This window comes from Barbus barbus, assembly GCF_936440315.1.
Source record: "Barbus barbus genome assembly, chromosome: 34".
Lineage (NCBI taxonomy): Eukaryota > Metazoa > Chordata > Actinopteri > Cypriniformes > Cyprinidae > Barbus > Barbus barbus.
Genome location: NC_136762.1, coordinates 4651328 through 4665366, shown reverse-complemented (window position 1 = coordinate 4665366; position 14039 = coordinate 4651328).

Sequence of the window (14039 nt, the reverse complement as noted above, 5' to 3'; positions counted from 1 at the left end):
TTTTTCTTATGTTTCTTATGTTTTATTTGTTATTTTGTTGTTTCACGTGTTAGATGTTGTCAGTATAACTGTCTACGATAGACAGACGCTTTTAAACATTGGTTCCTTCGTCGCGCAACGCAAACCGGACTTTGAGTTCCTGAACGCCGGCGCCTTGTTTACAGACACCGCATCAGAGCCCTTTGTCTGGGCTGCACGATCGCGACCGAAGAAACGCCGCCGGAAAAGGGGGAAGAGAGCCGGCGTCCTTGTCAGACTCAGACGCCGTCCCCTCCGACCTCCTCTCCCAACTATTTTGCTGGCTAACGTTCAGTCACTGGACAACAAACTCTGTGAACTGCGGGCACGCATCTCATACCAACGGGAAACAAGGGACTGCTGCATTATTTGCCTCACAGAAACCTGGATGTCGGCAGTGGTTCCAGACTCAGCCATCGAGCTCACGGGGTTCTCCGTGCACCGCTCGGACAGAACGAAAGAGCTCACAGGGAAAAGCAGAGGTGGGGGCGTCTGTTTATTTATCAACAACTCGTGGTGTGATGAACGGAACCTACACTCTATTAAATCCTCCTGCTCCCCTGATCTGGAATTTCATATGCTTCTGTGTCGACCATTCTGGCTACCGAGGGAATTTACAGCGATCATAATCACAGCTGTTTACATTCCCCCTCAAGCCAACACAGACCAGGCACTCAAGGAACTGTACGGGAATATAAGTGAGCAGGAAACCGCGTACCCAGATGCAGCGTTTATTGTTACGGGGGACTTCAACAAAGCCAACTTCAGAACAATAGCTCCAAAATACTTTCAACACATCACCATCAACACGCGTGGTGATCGTGTACTTGATCACTGCTACTCTCCTTTCCGGGACGCCTACAAATCGCTCCCCCGCCCACCTTTCGGCAAATCGGACCACACTTCCGTTCTGCTCCTGCCTGCTTATAGGCAGAAACTGAAACGAGAAGCACCCGCCCTCAGGACAATTCAATGCTGGTCGGACCAATCAGACGCTATACTACAGGACTGTTTTGATCACGTGGACTGGGACATGTTCCGGGCAGCGTCTGATGACGACATAGAGGTGTACTCAGATACTGTAACGTGTTTCATCAGGAAGTGTGTAGAGGATGTAGTACCGACAAAAACAATCCGCATCTACCCCAACCAAAAACCGTGGATTAACAGCGATGTTCGAGCAGCCTTGTCAGCGCGGACATCTGCCTTTAAATCCGGAAACTCTGACGATCACAAACAAGCCAGTTACGATCTCAGGAAATCAATCAAAGCTGCCAAACGACAATATAAAAACAAAGTTGAAGAACAATTCAAAACCAACAACGCAAGAAGCATGTGGCAGGGTATCAACAACATCACAGATTTCAGAGGGAATAAACCAGCTACTGTGAACATTGCCGCCTCTGTACCGGACGAACTTAATCACTTTTATACTCGTTTCGAGGCTCACAACACAGCCCACACAGAGCGCGCTCCCGCGGCTGTAGCAGAAGAGGCGAGCGCACTTTCCTTTTCCGTCGCAGATGTAACCCGATCCTTCCGACGGGTGAACATCCGCAAGGCTGTGGGTCCCGATGGCATCCCAGGCCGTGTGCTCCGAGCATGCGCATTCCAACTGGCCGGGGTTTTCACAGACATTTTTAACCTTTCCCTCTCTCTGTCTGTGGTTCCCGCATGCTTCAAAAAATCCACCATTGTGCCCATACCAAAGAAAAATAAAATCACATGCTTGAATGACTGGAGGCCCATTGCTCTGACACCCATCTTCAGCAAGTGCTTTGAGAAACTCATCAGAGACTACATCTGCTCTGTGCTGCCTGACTCACTGGATCCCCTACAATTTGCATATCGCAGAAACCGTTCCACAGACGATGCTATTGCCTTCACCCTGCACACTGCTCTCTCTCACCTGGAAAATAAGAACACCTATGTGAGAATGCTGTTTGTGGACTACAGCTCAGCATTCAATACCATAGTGCCTGCCACACTGGTTGAGAAGCTCCAGACTCTGGGACTAAACGGATCTCTGTGCAGCTGGATCCTGGACTTCCTGACAGGCAGATGTCAGGTGGTCAGAATGGGCAACAACACTTCATCCCCGCTGACCCTCAACACTGGTGCTCCTCAGGGCTGCGTCCTCAGCCCACTCCTGTACTCCCTGTACACACATGACTGTACAGCAACACACAGCTCCAACGTCATCGTCAAATTTGCTGACGACACAACGGTGATAGGCCTGATCACTGACAACGATGAGACGGCCTACAGAGAGGAGGTGAGAACCCTGACTAAATGGTGTCAAGAGAACCACCTCTCACTCAACATCGACAAGACCAAGGAGCTGGTGGTGGATTTCAGGAGACAGAGCAGAGAACACACACCCATCACCATCGACATGACACCTGTGGAGCGAGTAAACAGCTTCAAATTCCTCGGTGTTCACATCACTGAGGATCTCACATGGTCCGCTCACACAGATGCAGTGCTGAAGAAGACACACCAACGCCTCTTCTTCCTGAGACGGCTGAGGAAGTTTGGAATGAGCCCCAGCATCCTCAGATCATTCTACACCTGCACTGTGGAGAGCATCCTGACCGGCTGCATCACCGCCTGGTTTGGAAACAGCACTGCTGGCAACCGCAAAGCTCTGCAAAGGGTCGTGCGAACTGCCCGTCACATTGTTGGAGGTGAGCTTCCCTCCCTCCAGGACATCTACACCAGGCGGTGTATAAAGAAATCTCGGAGGATCATCAGTGACTCCAGCCACCCGTCCCACAGACTGCTCTCTCTGCTGCCCTCAGGAAGACGTCTCCGCAGCATCCGATCCCGCACTAGCCGACTGAGGGATAGCTTTTTTCCTCAGGCTATAAGGCTAATGAACAGTCAAAACTAACACACCCTACAGCACACTCCCACTTTACAATATACCACGCACTGCACTTTAATTCCATACAGTTCAAACTGGACTACCAGTACACTACTGCACAAATACAACAATCTTTTTGCCAGCACTGGATACCATCCAATGCACATCCATGACATTTGCACATCCGGTTTATATATAATCTGCTGCATCTCGCATATTACTGTGTGTATATAACGTAGAATGTGTACTACATACTGTGTATAATGTGTATCGGTAACTGTATGTCTGTCTAATAGTACACTGTGTGTACTGAGTATATGTATGTGTATATTACACATTGTCATCTGTATAAGTCTGTACGTATGTATGATAATGTCTATATGTAAATTGTTTTTGCAGTGTCTGGAGCACGCTCTCAAGAATTTCACTCACGAAGGCACACGTGCTGTGGTGATGTGACAATAAAAGTGATTTGATTTGATTTGATTTGATTTGGAGCTAAACTCTGCAGAGCTGTGGTCCTCCAGGAATTGAGTTTGAGACCTAGTGTTTTAAGCCTAATCGTTAAAATTAATGAGGCAATTGACAATCCTTCAAACACTGTAAGCTGTCAAAATGCTATTTAGTTTGTTTCATTTTTATATTGACTTTGATCGACAACACCAAATTACCTCAGTTTCGTCATATAACTATGTGAACAATGGTGTTCTGTTGAAAACAGAAAAAAGTTGGTTGTCTTGTCTGTTTTATGATTTATAATGTAACATGAACTTTTCAGACAGAATTTTTCACACGCCTACTGCTTAATCTTTGCTTTCATAAAATGTGAAATTCTTTCATGTTTCTGCTTTTGATCATTCCACAATCGACAGAGAGGAGCAGAACTGATTATGTATATTCAAAGGAATGGTGAGGCTGATGTTGTAATGACTGCCAGGATAATGCCTCAGGATTGTGGATCTTTTGGAGCGTAATGTGGGTTGAAAACACCTCTATCCTTAGAGGTTTCTATCTTTCAGGTGTGTTGCATTTGGAGGAATGTTGCCTGATGTAATTTTGACTTTATTTGCACTGGAGGTTTGTCGTGACAGAGTCTGTGCTGTGCCTGGAGAAAGAAATGAAGTCATGTGGATCAAAATACAGAAAGACTAGAAAGTTAGAGAGGGTTTAAGAGAGACATATTTGAAAACTTTTTTTCTCTTTTATTTGTCATAATTACAAGCAGTCCAAAGTTTCACCCTCCCACAGCGTCTCCAGCATCCTCAGACACGGACTGAAAGCAGCAGCCGTTCTGAAACACCCACACCATCCACAGTAATACAGTCATTAGTGTCAGAGTTTCAGCGTGAATCATGAGACCTGAAAAGCATATGTGCTCACATTATTCTGACTGACAATCCAGCAACGAAACAATCCACCAGTTACGATTCACTGTCGCATTGTTCTGAAAGTGTAACCATAACGTAGTTAAGCATTAGCGTTGACAGTGTGAGACTGGAGTGATTCAGTCATTACTGACCTGTGCAGAGTTGTAATCCAGTGCTACACTGTAAAAAAAGAAAAGTTGAGCCAACTTAAACTTGAGAAAGTTGTGAGAACTCAAAAATCTGCTGAAGCTGGTTGCCTTAAAAGTTCGCTCAACTTTTATTTTTTAATTTTTTTTTACAGTGTATTGTTCACCTATTTAACACAATTTAGTTGGATTTAAGGCCAAACAAATTCTGTTTAAATATATATAACATTATTTTTGAGTGATTGATAATAAATATGAAATATGACGGCGATGCTGGATTGATTCACACAGATATTAAATTAACAGCACTTACACTTTCAATCAAAAGTTTGGAGTTGGTAAGATTTTATGTTTTTGAATAAAGTCTGCAAGGCTGCATTTATTTGATCAAAAATACAGTAAAAATTGTAACACTGTAAAAAAAAAAAAAAAAAAAAATCCGTAAAACTGGAGAAAAAGTGCTTTTAGCGCATTACACGTGATATTATCCATTAATTTTACGGACATTTCTGTTAACTCTAAAACACAATATGAAGTGCAAAATTCAAAATACTGGTTTAACACTTGTAAAAAATAAATACGGAACAATTCCTTCAAATTATACAGCATATTGTGCCCTATTTTTTACTTTTTTAGAGTGAAATATTTAAAATTGTAAAATTTTAATTAGAATATTTCTAATATGTGATTTATTCTTGTGATGCAAAGCTGCATTTTCAGTATCATTACTGCATGATCCTTCAGAAATCATTCTAATTAGCCGATTTGCTGCTCAAGAAACATTTATTAGCATTATAGGCCTTTTTTTGTAAATTGCAACATATATGTCATGATTAAGTCCCTGCTGAATAAAAGTAAATAAAATGTCAAAAAAAATCCAAACAATGGTAATATAATTTCTTTTATATTTTTCATTATTGTATTTTAGAATTTATATTATATGCATATACTATGCATACTATATTATATACATAGCTACTAATGTTTACATGAACTCTGTCTTCAATATCTTCAGTGTGTGTGTATGCCATTACGCTGAGGGACATTAATGAGCGCGTTTTAAGCATCCAGTTGGCTAGTTTACAAATGACCGGTGCTCTTTTTTTTTTATGAGGTTTATGTTTATGAGGTTATGTAGCTGCAGGCTTTCACTGAAGAAGTGCAGTTTGTTGAGTGGAGCTGAACATGTGCCGTTCTGATGACGTCTGATAAAACGCTAGACGTCAGACATCACGACTCACAAGATCAGCGGTGATTTATTTATGGTTACACACAGCTTTAAGACCGGTTAAATTAAAGGACATTGTTAGACTTGAATCCATTTGTGGATTTATTATGAATGGTAATAAAAAAGCAGTCAAAAACAAGTCCAGATTTTCTCAAACCAAGCTAATAATAACAGCCATATTCATCATGCAATCTCACAAAATCCATGAAATTAACACAAAGGGGAGTAAATTTAAACCAAAATGTAATAAGATGTAGGCTACCACAGACGAAAGGGAGTATTTAACTGCTCTTTAATTACTTTAAAATGTAGAACAGATGTGCTGTGACTGAAGCAATGAATCTTTAGCAAGTCTAAAGAGAGTGCCCTCTACTGACTGATGCAGATATTTCATTTTATTATTTGTTTTAATAATTATTATTATTTTTTTTATTTTATATTTTATTATAACATATTTATTTTTTATTTAATTTTAGTATAACTTTTTTTTTTTTTTTTCCTGGAGTCATTTAATGATCTCCATTAATTTGCTGTAAGACTGCGATCTTGTCTTAGACCATAAGCCGAGACCCAGACCAGGACTCTGCTGTAAGTAATGAGACCCCGAGGCAGATGAAGGCCAGGTTAATGTAGTTTCAAGAGTTCACAGGACCGCGACCGTTGGTTAGGACTCCGGCTCTGCCATATGATTATTTTAAGAGCTTCACCAGGTTTTCAGCACCTGCAGGCAGAGCCGTTCACAAGGGGGATCCCAGGGGTCAGAGTTTGACTGGTTAGCATGGCCCGGATAGCCTCTGCTAGCAGATGTCATAGCTGCACCATCTGGCAACAAAAACATCTCTCTTCATTCACTGACAGACTTTCAGAAGGAGTTTTGTGTTCTGGTGGAATACAGTTTGGTGTGTCCAACCTGAATTGCAAACATTATATTAAAGAATATGGTTTTTAATATTTTATGCAGTCCAAAATGCTTTTCAAAGATATACTAAACATGAACAGCATGGCCTAAGGAGATATATTTTTAAATTGACTTGTTTGAACCTTCAAATGTACTAATTTATTACAAAATGTACTTAAAGAGGCAAGATAATATATTTCCAGTCTTAAAATATTGAGAAATATTATTACAATTTAAAATAGCTTTTCAGTGTGAATATATTTTAAAATGTAACTTATTTCTATGATTCAAAGCTGAATTTCTTGTCCAGTGTTTAGTGTCACATGATCCTTCAGAAATCATTCTGATATTCAAGAAGCATTTCCTGTTATTATCAATGTTGGAAACAGTTGTGCTGCATATTTCTGAAATCTTTTGTAAGATTATAAATGTCTTTAGTGTCACTTTTAATCATTTCAATGCATCATTACTAAATAAAAGTGTTAATTTATTAAAAACAACATCTTCAAAAACTTCAATAGATTTATTAAAATAATATTTTCATATATGCATTTATATCAAAAGGACAAGAAATAGAATATTTGTGTGAATGTTTAATTAAAAATCTGTATTTGCTATTTGTGACCCTGGACCACAAAACCAGTCTTAAGTCGCTGGGGTATATTTGTAGCAAAAATATATTGTATGGGTCAAAATTATTATTATTATTATTTTTCTTTTATGCCAAAATTTATTAGGATATTAAGTAAAGATCATGTTCCATAAAGATATTTTGTAAATCTCCTACCGTAAATATATCAAAACTTAATTTTTGATTAGTAATATGCATAGCTAAGAACTTCATTTGGACAACTTTAAAGGTGATTTTCTCAATATTTTGATTTTTTTGCACCCTCAGATTCCAGATATTCAAATAGCTGCATCTCAGCCAAATATTGTCCTATCCTAACAAACCATACATCTTATTTATTCAGCTTTCCGATGATGCATACATCTCAATTTTGAAAAATTGACCCTTATGACTGGTTTTGTGGTCCACATTTGGCCTTTTTTGTACATTTTAAAATGAATGTAAAATATATTTGAAAATGTATATTTTTGTATATTTTGAAAAATATTAAATGTTTTTTATCTAAAAATATATATACATTTTTTGTTTTGGAAAAAAAATCTAAATGTAAGTCTTATATTTTGTATGTTTTATGAACTGTCTAAAAAATATATATATTAAATATATATAAAAAAAATCTAATCTATTTTTTATATTTTGCAATTAAAAAAATCTACACACGCACATATATATATATATATATATATATATATATATATATATATATATATATATATATATATTTAATAATATTATTATTATTGATTGATTGATGTAAGGGATGCACCAATTGAACATCTCGCATTGAAATGAATAGTGATGCTATATAAAGGATAGCTTTCTTCATATTATATGGTTTGTATTTCTGTGTCATCTTCTCCATAAGTCTGCGCTAAATGTCACAGTAGAAATTGATCTGACTTTTGTTATCTTCACAATAATTGCTTGGATGCCACTATTAAAGGTCTGTAATGCCGTGATAATTGCTTAATTGATTAGAATCAATAACAGAACGGTCCTTTTCAATTAAAGTCCAGAGGCGATGTGCTGGATGTCATGACAGTATGCACTGCTTTCACACATCAGGTGGGTGTTGTACGGCTAGGACTTCTGTTAACAAGGATGCTTTGGAGGCCAGTATCTGTCTCTACACCGGTTCCACACAGACAGACTCTTCAGTGAACTGTCATGTGTGACTGCTGATAGAGCAGAAGGGGTTAGTCAGGCAGGCAGTTTGTCTTCCTGTAGGGTTTCAGGAAAATAAAAGCAACCACTGCAGCTCTTCTTGCTATTCCTTCTGAATACCGATTCCTCTTGAAGTGTTTTTGTGTGTGTGCTTATGTTTCAGTCATATGTATATATTACATTTGTTTTTAAGTATTTTCTGCTCACAAAGACTGCATTTATTAATGAATAAATACAGTAAAATAAATAATGTTATATAATTTAGCAATTTTTCTGTCAATAAATTTTAAAATGTAATGCAACGCTGTATTTTCAGCATCATTACTCCAGTCTTCAGTGTCACATGATCCTTCAGAAATCATTATAATATACTGATTTGCTGCTCAAGAAACATTTCTTATAAAAATGTTGTATACAGTTGCGCTGCTTCATATTTCTGAAAAACTGTGATATTTATTTCCAGGTTTCTTTGAATAGAAAGTTATAAAAGAACAGCATCTGTTTGAATTTTTTCCATGTGCGTGTGCAAATTTAAAAGTATTTACTCTGGCTTTTCATCTGTGTAATGCATTATTGCTTATTTGAATAAAAATATTAATTTCTTAAACTAATACTTTTAAATGGTATGATATTTGCTTTTTGTTCCAGATTTATTTTAATCTAGTAATTAATTACTAATAATGGCAAAACTGCTCTTTTCCATGTAAAGAAAGTGAATGGTAATAATAACACTTAAGTTTTGTTCTGTTTTTCATATAAAGTTGTCATATGATATTACAAAGCTTATGGTAAAATGCATAAGTTATATTGACTACTGTTATTCTTTTTATGGTGCTTTATTCTTTTTTTGTATGTATGTACCTCAAACATTCTGCTAAACATTGATATTACACTAAATTATGCCAGGTTTATGGGTTCTGATGTCACAATATTAATTTATGGGTGAAAAATTGCTTTAAGGAACTCAATTTACTCAAATACAAACAAAACTAAACTCATTTTGAGGCCTGTCAAACAATCTCTCCCTTACAACCCGACCCTTAGTCCCCTCTAGAGTTTTATGGGGAAAAGAAGTTAAACTGGAGGAAAAGCAATTACCTTCAACAAAGCCATTGTTTGACACACAAATTTTTATATATATATATATATATATATATATATATATATATATATATATATATTTATGTAGGAGACCTTCTCAGCAGATCATGTTCTTAACACTAGGTGGAGCTGTGGATGAAGCCACAGTTCATTCCTATACACTCAATTTGTATATGCAGTTATAAAGTCTTTATTCTGCAACTATACATTTTTATCAATTAAAAGGAATAAATGAATATGCAAGTATTTTTGCATTCAAAATGTATCTTTATAGCTGAGGAGTTTATGGGCAAACAGGCTAATGTAAACTCGCATGCATGTGGCCGCACATAAATCTTTCTGTTTCCATCTGTGTATATCCATATTCATAGAGCTACATGCTGAGTGAGCGTGTATGTCTTTGAGAGAGACACTTGTTGAATAGATGGTATGAATCATGCTGAGTGTTTGGGATTAGCACTTCAAAAGGATTATTAATTTATCAAAGGCAAGATGGTACTGCAGCACCGGCTCAAAGCCAGCAAGAATAATCGACTTCACACTCACACACAAAGCAACATATATCTCAACATCTCGCAAACACAATGGCACAACCCACACAAGCACATTTACACACATCCATACACCCACACACTGATAACCTGCTGACATATTCATACTACAAAAAATCAGACAAACACAACAAAAAAGTCAAATAAGTCTGGATTATTTATATATATATATATATATATATATATATATATATATATACACACGCACACACACTGCCCATACAAAAAAGAAAAAGTCACACACTAATATTTAGTTGGACCGCCTTTAGGCATGCACTTGCTGTGGCATCGTTTCGATAAGCTTCTGCAATGTCACAACATTTATTCCCATCCAGAGTTGCATTAATTTTTCATCAAGATCCTGTATTGATGATGGGAGAGTAGTCACTATGTATGATGTATGTGTCTCTTCATCCGCCTCTCTTCTTACCCTGATGCACCCATCACTCTGGAACAGGGTAAATCTGTACTCATCAGACCCCATGATCTTCTTCCATTGCTCCAAAGTCCAATATTTATGCTCCCTAGCAAATTGAAGCATTTTTTTCCCGACTAGCCTTACTGATAAGTGGTTTTCTTAAGGCTACATAGCTGTTTAGTCCAATCCCCTGAGTTCCATTGAGATGATGGTTCCCCACTATCCTTCCAGTTTTTAATAATGCTTTGACCGTTCTTAACCCAATTTTAGTAGTTTCAGCAATCTCCTCAGATGTTTTCTTTGCATGCCAATAATTTGACCCTTCTGAAACAGATTAACATCTTTTCCATAACCACAGGATGTGTCTTCGACCTGGTTGTTTAAGAAATGAGAAGCTACTCACTGCATCAGTTAGGGTTAAATAACTTATTGCCAGCTGAAACATAATCATCCATGCAGTAGATATCCAATGGGAGGCTCTTACCTTTTTGCTAAGTTAAATCCAGGTGGTGACTCTTTATCCTGTAAAAGAATCAGAGCTTTATTGGCCAAGTAAGTTTACACATACAAGGAATTTGTTGTAGTGACAGAAGCTCCACAGTGCAACCGAAAGACCGCAACAAGACACAGATAATAAAAGAATAACAACAATTAACCAAAAGGCAATGTACAAATCAGCAAAAACACAATATATAATATAGACAACTATGTATGTACAGGTCAAGTACGTACAAATTAGAAATGAGAAAATAAAGAAAATTAGTGAGTGTGGTGAATGGATAGTGTATTATAGTTGTGTGTTCCACGTTTATTGTTGAGTGTTCATGAGATGGATTGCCTGAGGGAAGAAACTGTTCCTGTGTCTGGTCGTTCTGGTTCTCAGAGCTCTGTAGCGTCGACCAGACGGTAACAGTTCAAAGAGGGAGTGTGCTGGATGTGAGGGGTCCAGAGTGATTTTACCAGCCCTTTTTCTCACTCTGGATGAGTACAGTTCTTGGAGAGTGGGGAGGGTTGTACCAATGATTCGCTCAGCAGTCCGGACTACCCTCCGTAGTCTTCTGAGGTCAGATTTGGTAGCTGAGCTGAACCAGACAGTTATTGAAGTGCAGAGGATGGATTCAATGATGGCGGAGTATAACTGTTTCAGCAGCTCCTGTGGCAGGTTGAACTTCCTCAGCTGGCGAAGGAAGTGTAACCTCTGCTGGGCCTTCCTGACAATGGAGTCTATGTGATTGTCCCACTTCAGGTCCTGGGAGATGGTGGTGCTCAGGAATCTGAATGACTCCACTGCAGTCACAGTGCTGTTCATGATGGTGAGTTGTAACTGGTGATATCCTTCATTCCTATCCACACTGAAGCAGGATCACTGGAAGAGATTTTTTTCCTGAGCTTGTCAGAATAATTCCACTTTGCCACTCTGATCTCCTATTCCAGTGTGTATTTGACCTGTTTGTACAAGACTTTATCCCCTTTTCTGTAAGCATCTTCTTTGGCCTGACGGAGCTGTCTGAGTTTGGCATTGAACCATGGTTTGTCATTGTTGTAGATTAGATGAGTCCTGTTAGGAATGCACATATCCTCACAGAAACTGATATAAGATGTTACAGTCTCTGTGAGCTCGTCCAGATCGGTGGCAGCGGCTTCAAAAACAGTCCAATCAGTGAGAGAGAAACAGGCTTGTAGATCCCGCTCTGTTTCATTAGTCCATCTTGTAACAGATCTTAATACAGGCTTTGCAGACTTAAGTTTCTGCCTGTAGGACGGAATAAGATGAACCAAACAGTGATCAGAGAGTCCTAAAGCTGCTCGTGGAACCGAGTGATATGCATACTTTATTGTTGTGTAACAGTGATCCAATATATTACTGTCTCTGGTGGGACATGTGATGTGCTGTCTGTATTTTGGCAGTTCGCGGGAGAGATTTGCTTTATTAAAGTCCCCGAGAATGATTAAAACAGAGTCCGGGTGTTGTTGCTCACTCTCTGTGATCTGATCAGCGAGTTTCTGTAAAGCTGTGCTCACGTGCGCTTGCGGTGGAATGTAGACACTCACGAGAATGAACGAGCAGAACTCCCGCGGCGAATAGAACGGCTTGCAGTTAATTAAGAGCGTTTCTAGAGCACATCTTCTTTAACACAGTTACATCTGTACACCACCTCTCATTGATGTAAAAGCACGTCCCGCCGCCGTGCGATTTCCCCGTTGATTCCGTGTCCCGATCTGCTCTGATCAGCTGATAATTAGGCAGATGTAGCACGCTGTCCGGTATGTCGCCATTCAGCCAGGTTTCCGTGAAACACAGAGCGGCAGAGTTAGAAAAGTCCTTGTTTGTCCGGGAGAGCAGGAGTTCGTCCGTTTTGTTGTGTAGAGAGCGGAGATTCGCTAGCTCGCTTCCCCGTCTGCGCCTCCTGTAGCGTTTGACCAGAGCTACGGCTCCGCCAACTACAATGTCCAGCAAAACGTACGAAAAATCAAAATCCGGTAAAAGATTTTGTGGTGTGTTCTGCCGAATGTTCAGCAGGTATTTGAAAAACAAACAAAAACAGTACAAACACCTGAAGAGCAACGCACAATAGCTACCATCATCGGCACCATTTTTCTATATCATTTTATATATGGATGCTTCAATATCAGAAGCGTCTGATATTTATAGTCAGACAATTACACGCAGTTATCCCTATTACAGTTCCTACTCATAAAACACGTGCACTACATGTTGACTTTTAAACCTTAATTTAATGTACAACAACAGATATTTCAGCACAATGAATGTTTTTGCGCTGCATATTAATAGTTCCGTCTGTCTGACACGAGTGCAAGCGCTTATAAAAAAAATAAAACTTAACACAGACTGTCAGGACGGGCCTTGATGCAAACATGGAAATGCTCGCATGAATATGAAACTGAAAGTGTTTGCGCTGAAGACGCACACGCATCTTGCCGCATGACAGGGCAAGCCATTACGCTAATGCATTAAGTTAAAATAAAGAATTCTCATGTTTTGGGCAGCTTGGATCATGTACTTCTCCCTCAGCATCTAATTCTGTTTCTTCCACTATTTTTCGATGCATTTTGTCCACAGAAATGCATTATTCAGGGCTGTAATTTGACGTGGTCGGCTGAAGTTGGGCGTGCATGTGGGCAGACCCGACTTAATCTATAATGAGAATCGTTGTCGATGATTTTCATTATCGATAATAATCGATTAGTTGTTGCAGCCCTAAGTATGACAATTTCTTATCACGATTATAGTGATCACAGTTATCACGGTTATGAGTATTATCATGGTATTGTTCAAATGTGCTGAAGATGTTCAAAAAGTTTTATATTTAAAAATCAACAAACAACAAATAAAATAACTTTTTGTTTGCATAATCACTAAAACAATAACAGTACCACTGATGTTTGGATTTTAAATGACAACTTGACCTACAAAAGTTTAATAGCATGTTCAAATATCTAATGTAAACTTTCAAATAAAGCATTGACAAGGTTTCATAAAAAGGCAAACCTCACATTTCATATATAACACACACACACACACACACACACACACACACATACGGTACATCTAAAAAAAATTGAATATCGTGAAAAACGAGTGTTTTGTAACATTTCAAAAAGTGAAACTTTCTTATTTCATTACATGTA